Below are 8,209 nucleotides of genomic sequence, written 5' to 3'. Positions count from 1 at the left end.
CCCTTCCCTCATTTCTTCCTTCCTCCCTCCCTTCTTCCTTCCTTCCTTTTTTTCTTTTAAAGATTTATTTATTTATTATATATACACAGTGTTCTGCTTGCATATATGCCTGGAGGCCAGAAGAGGGCACCAGATCCCATTATAGATAGTCATGAGCCACCATGTGATTGCTGGGAATTGAACTCAGGACTTCTGGAAGAGCAGCCAGTGCTCTTAACCTCTGAGCCATCTCTCTAGCCCTTTTGTGGCTTTTAAAATGATTGGTGCCTTTCTATTTTAATTAAATGAATATTTCTGTCCTTTAACTTATTAGACATTGAAGTATAGTTTGATCATTGTTTTATGAGTCTTTTTCACACTTAGCAAATTCTTTGGGAGTTTCTTTTGTGGAACACAGACATGTATTTGATATTATAGTACCAAGCAAGTAGCAATGATAGGTTTTTATATGCCTCCCATAGTTGATTTAGAACACATTATGCACAGTAACATGAATTTCCCTCATATTTAATTTCATGCATTGATAAATACCATCCATGGAAGCAGTACTAACATCAGCAGTGATTTCAGACATGAGCATGTTTACCCAAAGAACAGGGAAAACACTAGAGAATTGGGAAGGAAAATTTCAAGCTCCTTTCCAATGTTTCTTTTTATCTTACTTATTTTTTTTATATGGACCACTTTCCATACCTTTTAAATTTTTAATGAATTTCCTAGTTTATGCAGTAGTAGTAATGATACATGTTTTTCAGACATGTATCATTTTTGTGATTCTCTGTCTTCTCTGCCCCCTTTCCACTGTACTCTCTCACCTCCAGCATCCTCCTGGTCCAAATGCTCTACCGCCTTCCCCAACATCCTTATTTAACAGTTCTCTGTTTTTCCAGCCTCATGGGCTCCATTCTCATTTTGTGGGCTCTACTCCAATATACTCTCATCTTGACACACACATTTAACAGTTAGAGGCTAGGATCCACATATGAGGGAGAATATACAGATTTGTCTTAGCCATTGATCCTAGGTAAATAGAGCGTCCTGCTGAGAGGTGGCTCAGTGGTTAAGAGCATTTGTTCTTGAAAATGAGTTCCCAGAACTCATAACTGGCAATTCACAACTGCCTGTAACTTTAGCTCTAAGGCAATCAAATGCCTCTGACCTCCGAGAACACCTGCATTCATATGCATGCACACATAATTAAGAATAATAAAATAATTATTAAAAAGGTTATGTCTAGGGCTGGAGAAATGGCTCAGTGGTTAAGAGCACTTGTTATTGAAGAGAACCTAAGGTTCAACTCCCAGTTAATTCCAAGGGATCCAGTGCCTTCCACATGTACCAGGCACATACATATGTGTACAAATATACATGTGCACAGAGCAAAAACACTCTGACACACAGAATAAAATGAATATTGAAAAAAAAAACCAAGGAAAATGGTTTCCATTTCCAACCTTTTGCCTGCATATTACATAATTCTATTTTTCTTCTAGGCTACAGGAAATTCCATGTGTGTATGTACCTGTCTTAGTTAGGGTTTCCATTGCTGTGAAGAGACACCATGACCAAGGCAACTCCTATAAAGGACAACATTTAATTGGGGCTGGTTACAGTTCCAGAGGTCCAGTATATTATCATCATGGTGGGAAGCATGGAAGCGTGCAGGCAGACATGGTGTTGGAGGAGCTGAGAGTTCCACATCTTGATCCAAAGGCAGCCAGGAGGAGGCTCTCCTGCACTGGGCAGAGCTTGATCACTCCCTCAAAGCGCGCCTACACAGTGACACACTTCCTCCACAAGAACACACCTATTCCAACAAGGTCACACCTATTCTAAGGCCACACTCCTATAGTGCCACTTCTCATGGGCCAAGCATATTCAAAGCACCATAATACCCCACGGTAATTGTTCATTGATCTGTTCATGGATTATATAGGGTGATTTCATTTCTTAACTCTTGTGAATTTAGGAGTATTAAACATGCCTGTGCAGATATCTCTGTGGTGGCACACACAGACCTTGGCTACATGCCTGAGTGTGACAGCCACATCTTATGGAAGCTCTACTTTCAGCCTTCTGCAAAGCCGCAACATGTTTTCCCCAGTGATTGTACTAGTTCACCCTCCCATCTACAGTGAGCGAGAGTTCTCGAAACCTGCATCCTCATTGGCATCTGTTGTCATTTATTTTCTCCGTGAGGGCCATTCTGACTTGGGTGAGATGGAATCTCAAAGGAGTTTAATTTTGCTTTATTCTGATGGCTAGAGATATGATACACTTTTAAAAGTGTCTCCTGGCTGTTTGCATTCTTCTTTTAAAAAGCATTTCTTCAGAACAGTGACCCATTAATTGATTAACAGGATTTGTTGGCATTTAATTTATTACGTACATGCAATTACTTGCATAGTCATGACATTTACCCCCTTTCTGAGGCAGAGATCACAGGGACTTCCCCATTCTGTAGGCTTTCTGCTTGTTCCATTGGCAGTTACTTCTGTTTTACAGGAACATTTTCATTTCATGTTTGCTATTCGTCTGTTGGTTCTTGGGGCTGTTTCCTGTGCTATCAGCGTTCCATTCAGAAGTTTGTTACTTATGTCTGTGTCTCTAAATGTTTCCTCTGTGCTTTGCTTTAGTGGTTTCAGTGTTCTTGGTTTTAAGTTATTTAGGAATAGAATAAATATTGGGGGAAAAAAACCTGAAAGAAAATGCTTTCCATTTCCAACCATTTTCCTGCCAATGTCATTTTTCTTCTGGGCTAAATGAAATTCCATTGTGCACATGGACCCCATTGTCATGGTTCATTGATCCAATTTGAAATGATCATTTTTTTTGTGCATGGTGAAACATATGGTTCTCTTTTCGTTCTTCTTCAGGTGGCTATCCAGTTTTGACAACATTATTAAAAGGCTGTCTTTTTTTTCGCAGGGAATGTTTTTGGTTCCTTTGTCAAAAATGAATCGAGCATAGCGGTGTGGGTTATCTATGGATCTTTTATTATGTCCCATTAGTTTACACAGTGTATTTATGCTTCTAATACCACACTGTCTTTATCACTATGGATCTGTAGTATAGTTTGAGGTCAGGTAATGGAATGCCTCTTGTGTGTTCTTTCTGCTTAAAAGTGCTTTGGATAAATGTGTCTCCATATGAAATTTGGATTTTTTTGTTTTTGTTTTTTAGGTTTGTGAAGAATATCACTGTGACATTGGTGGATCTGTAGATTCTTTTTGGTAGGATAGTTATTTTCCCAGTAGGAATCTTGAAAATCCAGTACACGGAAGTGTTTCCATTGTCTAGTGTCTTCTACAGTTTTATCTGCCAGTGTCTTAAGGTTTATCTTTAGCTCTATCCCTGTATACATTTGAGTTATTGTAAATGGATATTTTTCCTGATATCTTTTTCAGGAAATCTGTTGTTAGTGCATATGAAAATTATTTATTATTGCATATTGACCTTGTATCCTGCTAATTTCCTGAAACTATCAGCTGGAGTTCAGTGGATTCTCTAAAGTATAGAATTATATTATCTGTAAAATGGATAATTTGATTTCTTCTTTTTCAGTTTTTACTCCCTTTATATTTTTTCTTGCCTTACTACAGTACACCTGTGTTGAATAAGACTGGAAAGAAAGAGCACCCTTGTCCCGTGCCAGCATTTAAAGAATAGAGTGATGCTGGCCAGCGGCTTGCCGTACATAGCCTTTAGTATGCCGAGCTGTCCTCTGTCTACTTTTGGTTTTGTCAGAGCTTGTTTTTCCTCCTCCTCCAGGCAAGGTTTCTCTGTGGAGCCCTGGCTGTCCTGGAACTTGCTTTGTAGATCAGGCTGGCCTTGAACTCAGAGATGGCCTTGAACTTGGCTGACTCTGTCTTTTGAGTGCTGGGATTGAAGGCGTGCACCACCACTGCTCTGCAGTCCAGAGATTTTTATCAAGAAGGTTCTTTAACTTTGTCAAATGCCTTTACTGCAGCTATGAAGAAGATCACATAGTTTCTGTCTTAAGTCTGTTAATATGGTATATTACATTTTATTGATTTGCTATGTTGGAACTATCTTGTATTCTTGGGATGAAATCATCTTGCTTATGATGAGAACTCTTCTTAGAGCACTGTTGTATTCAGTTTACAAGCATTTTGCCGAGGGTCCTGTCCACTAGAGAGCTTGGTCTGCAGCTTTCTTTCTTTGTCTGATTTTGGCATCAGAGTTATAATTGTTTCATAGGATGCATTTGGTTGTGTTCCTTCTTTATCCTGTAGGAAAGTTCGAGAAGTGTTAGTATTAAATCTTTCTTGAAAAATTTGTAGAATTCAGCAGTAAATCCATCTACCCCTATGTATGATAGCGTCATCTATGGGGCTCCATCTTATGCAGGTCCTGTGCAGATAAAGACAGCTGCAGGGAGTTCATAAGTGCCATGACTATGTCCCTTCCAGAAGACATCTTTGTGCTGCACATTTTCCTTATCCCCTGGCTCTGACACTCTTTCTGCTCTCTCCCTCTGATAGGTGCTTACACTTTTGAGTTGAGAATCTGCAACAACAAACCCCCACACTACTGGGCTCAGTGTGTCGGCTGCTGGTACACATTGAGCACGTCTCTCTGTGTCTTCTAAATGGAAGACAGGGACTCTTGATCCATGGGAGGGTTGATGCTCCCTACACTGAGCTCCGCCATCTTCCTTTGATTGGAATGGAGACTTTTGGTTTACACAAGGGAGAAGACATTGGGATCACATATTGTAGTCACACTATTGTGATCGCAGCATGTAAAAAGATTTTGCATATTTGAAAGAAAAACTTGAGGAGAAGAATCTTTCTGGTTTTCAAAAGCAATGTCAATGAGACATTCTTTTATGGACTTAACAATGAATTCAGAAGTAAAGAAATGGGAATAGTTTGGAGTGCTATTTGGATTCAGTGAAAGCACAAAAATAAAATTCATCTTTACCTCATGTTGCTAATTCACAATAAAAATATTTCAAAAAGTTTCACTTTCAAAAAATTAATTGCACTTTTAAAAACAGTCTTGGCCCTTTCTTGGGCAGTTTCCCTTTGCCAGCTTTGCAGACAGGAGGATTTGCTTGCCAAAGGGCTGACTTCTGTACACAGGCTGCAAAGTTGTTATAGTTATTATAACAATTTTCCATCATAGTCAATGACTATGCTGACTGCATAGATAGAATTTTTAAGGGTTGAGTTTCTAAAGGGCAACTATTTCCCCAAATGAGGTGCATCTTGATATAATAGGGTGTTGTAACACTTTCAAAGTCTGTACATGGAGTTTTTAGTAGCAGTCCTATTTTCTTTTAAGGTTTATATAACACAGAGAACTGTGAAAGATCCTTCAAAGAGCCTCTCACACAATATTGAACCCAGGTTTGGTAGAAGAGATTGACACCACATACCCCTCAGCAAACAAGGTGGGAACCCAGCTCTTTTCCCCTCACAATCGCCCTCTGGCCTTTTACTCTCTCTTGTCCTCCAGTGTCTTGCGCCCAGTGTGGCGGGCCCCATTGTCTTTCCTCAGCATCTGGGGCTCATCATTTATGTCTCCCCTTTGCCCCTCAGTAAGGCTTGAATCTTGGCTCCAATTGGATCTCATTCCCATTGTAACCTGATTCTCTTACTATAGACAACAATGGGACTTACTCATGCAGTAGGCCCTATTGTAACTCTCCTTTATAAAACATAATAGATTGAGGGTTCAGAATCCCCTTTGAAAACCCAAGCCCAATCTCCAGAGATCTTGGGGATGTAAGACTATTAACTTTAGAAATGTAGTTTTGTTTCAATTCAAGCTTAAAGTTTGTGTATACTGAAATGATGTTTTGATAGTATCAAAGGTTTCTTCCTAAAAGTTTCTACTATTGGATTATTCTGCCTTCAGTTCCCTGAGATATGCTTAATGGGGTGATTTTCTCCATGAATTTTAAATTAGCATATGACCAGCCTATTATGGATTGAAATGTTGGAAAGTTAAGATTATGAATAAAATACTGGAGTTACTCTTGACCTTGCTTCCTAGATCCATGTTAATTTGTGTTTGACACATTCTGTTGTTCTGTGTCCCTTGTCTTTGCCTTTTCTGTTCTATTCCTCTGTGCAACGTTCTTTTCAGATATAATTGTGATTGTATTACTATATTCTACCATGCTGGTAGCCTTTCTATCCACCAACCTACAGAACTTATGGGTGTGGTCTTATTTAGAATAAAATTGTTTTCTTTTGCAGGTATAAGTTAGATGTTGAGATAAGATGACCCTGGATCAGGGTATATACTAGACTCAACCACAAATATCTTGAGATAGAGAAAAGAGGGCAATATGGGGGAGGAGGAGGAGGAGGAGGGGGAAGGGAAGAGGAAGGGGGAGGGAGAGGGGGGGGGGGGGGGGGGGGGGGGGGGGGAGGGAGCAGGCATTTGAGCTACCTATAAGAAAGGGACTCAAGAGCCACTGGAAGCTAGCAGGGAAAACAGACAGACCTTCCCCCTTTTCCCGAGGGATTCCATTCTTGTGCACACCCCACTAACAGACAGAATACTATCCTGCTCCTTTAAGTCACACACTCGGAGTGATTTGTTGCCTCAGTCCAGAGAACACCTAAAGTAGGGTAGTGACTTCTAAATTAGGTCTAAAGGCAAAAGAAGCTTGGAAATGCCCTCGCTGTTGAGATGGTCGTTCAGGAGACTGAACGTTGCTGGGGGAACAGAATGGACTCCAAAGGATGGAGAAAGACTTGTGCTCCACGCCAGATGGGCAAACTACCAGGTCTGCCTGGCTCTAGACGCTGGCCTGGAGGGTAGAGATGGCCCACGGCCGGTACAGACCTCGCCTTCCTAGCAAGGCGTTCTGAATTGGCCGGTTGACAGTTTGTGTTCACCCCTGGCCCCATCTGGTGTCCTTGTCCCTCCCAGGCATGTGTGTTCAGATTGGCCTCCCCTTCACACTGCTAAATTTAAGGCTTCATTTCAAATCAAATGCTCTCCTGGCCAGCTGCCTGAGGAGTCACATGTGGAGCACTGAGACACTTGGGCAGGGGGATGAGGCCCTTGCTCTGGGAGAGGGGGTCTGGAAACCATATGAACTGTAAATAGTTTTAGAATATAAAAAAATATTAAGTTTTCTGCCAGAAGGAAAGAATTGTCCCTCACTCCCCTTCCTAGACTTAGTTATTAAGTGTCTGTTGGAAATTACTGGCCCTGATCGCACAGTCTGTTTACTGTCTCCGTCAGCCGACGAGGGGCGTCAACTCGCTAAACACTTGCACAGTAGAATTACGGTCTGGGATCATAGAACCCAGACTTAAACTGCTATGTGCCCGACTTCAGAAGGAAATTTGCTTTCTTCCATATAATATTTTTTTCCACTGAAAGTTTAATGAAACAAATAGTATAATATATACATAAAGATATAAGAAAAAGACAAATTAAAACCCAGGTCCTAAGCTGCTTCTGGTCCCAGGAACAGCTCAGTGAGTGTCTTATTTTCTTGGTTGTCATTTTGCTTTTACACCCAACCCTTCATCACAGAGGGAAATTCCAAAAGGTTTTTATTTTCCTGTGCGTTGGCTCCCTTGGCGGAGGGGCTGCCCGTTTTCTGCTCTCTGTCTGACAGGGATGGCCTTTCTCTCTGTTTTGGAGACTAGCTGCTGACTCTTCAACCTTCTCTTTCTTCTTCCTTTCGCTCCGGACTGTCTCTTCTTGCATCTCCTTTTAAGGACGATGACCAAAGGACCTTGGAGTTGAGACAATGAAGGAAAATAGTATTGAACAATCATGGCAGAGAACATTTGAGAACAGTGGCTTTTTGAAACTGCAGATTTGAGGGTTTTTGTTTTTCTTTTAAACTGTATTTATTGTGTTAATTTTTTATTTCTAGAAATTAAAATATAACTCAATCATTGCATAATCTCCCCCTTCCTGTTTCTCCCTCCAATCCCTCCCAGGTACTCACCTACTCTCTCTCAAAGTTATGGCCGCTTTTTCTTTAATTGACTTTAATTTTTAATTAAATCTTATTTTATTTAAATTTTATTTATTTTATTAAATATTTTTAATTTTTAAAAATGTATTATATATATACATATTATATATATATAATATATATATATGAAAAAGACAAAACCCAGCTTCTAAGCTGCTTCTGTCCCCAGAGACAGCTCAGTGAGTGTCATATATATATATATATATATATATATATATATATATATAT

General features: G+C 40.1%; 1 protein-coding gene across 2 annotated transcripts in view; it reads left to right on the top strand.

Annotated features, from left to right (window-relative positions):
• The window catches only part of Atp8b4 (ATPase phospholipid transporting 8B4 (putative)), a 177,924-nt gene that overhangs the window by 50,124 nt on the left and 119,591 nt on the right, over nucleotides 1-8,209 (top strand). The window lies entirely within an intron of this gene.

The sequence above is a fragment of the Mus pahari genome, chromosome 3, assembly GCF_900095145.1.
Source record: "Mus pahari chromosome 3, PAHARI_EIJ_v1.1, whole genome shotgun sequence".
NCBI classification, from domain to species: Eukaryota; Metazoa; Chordata; class Mammalia; order Rodentia; family Muridae; genus Mus; species Mus pahari.
This window is presented reverse-complemented; position numbering and strand designations above follow the sequence as displayed.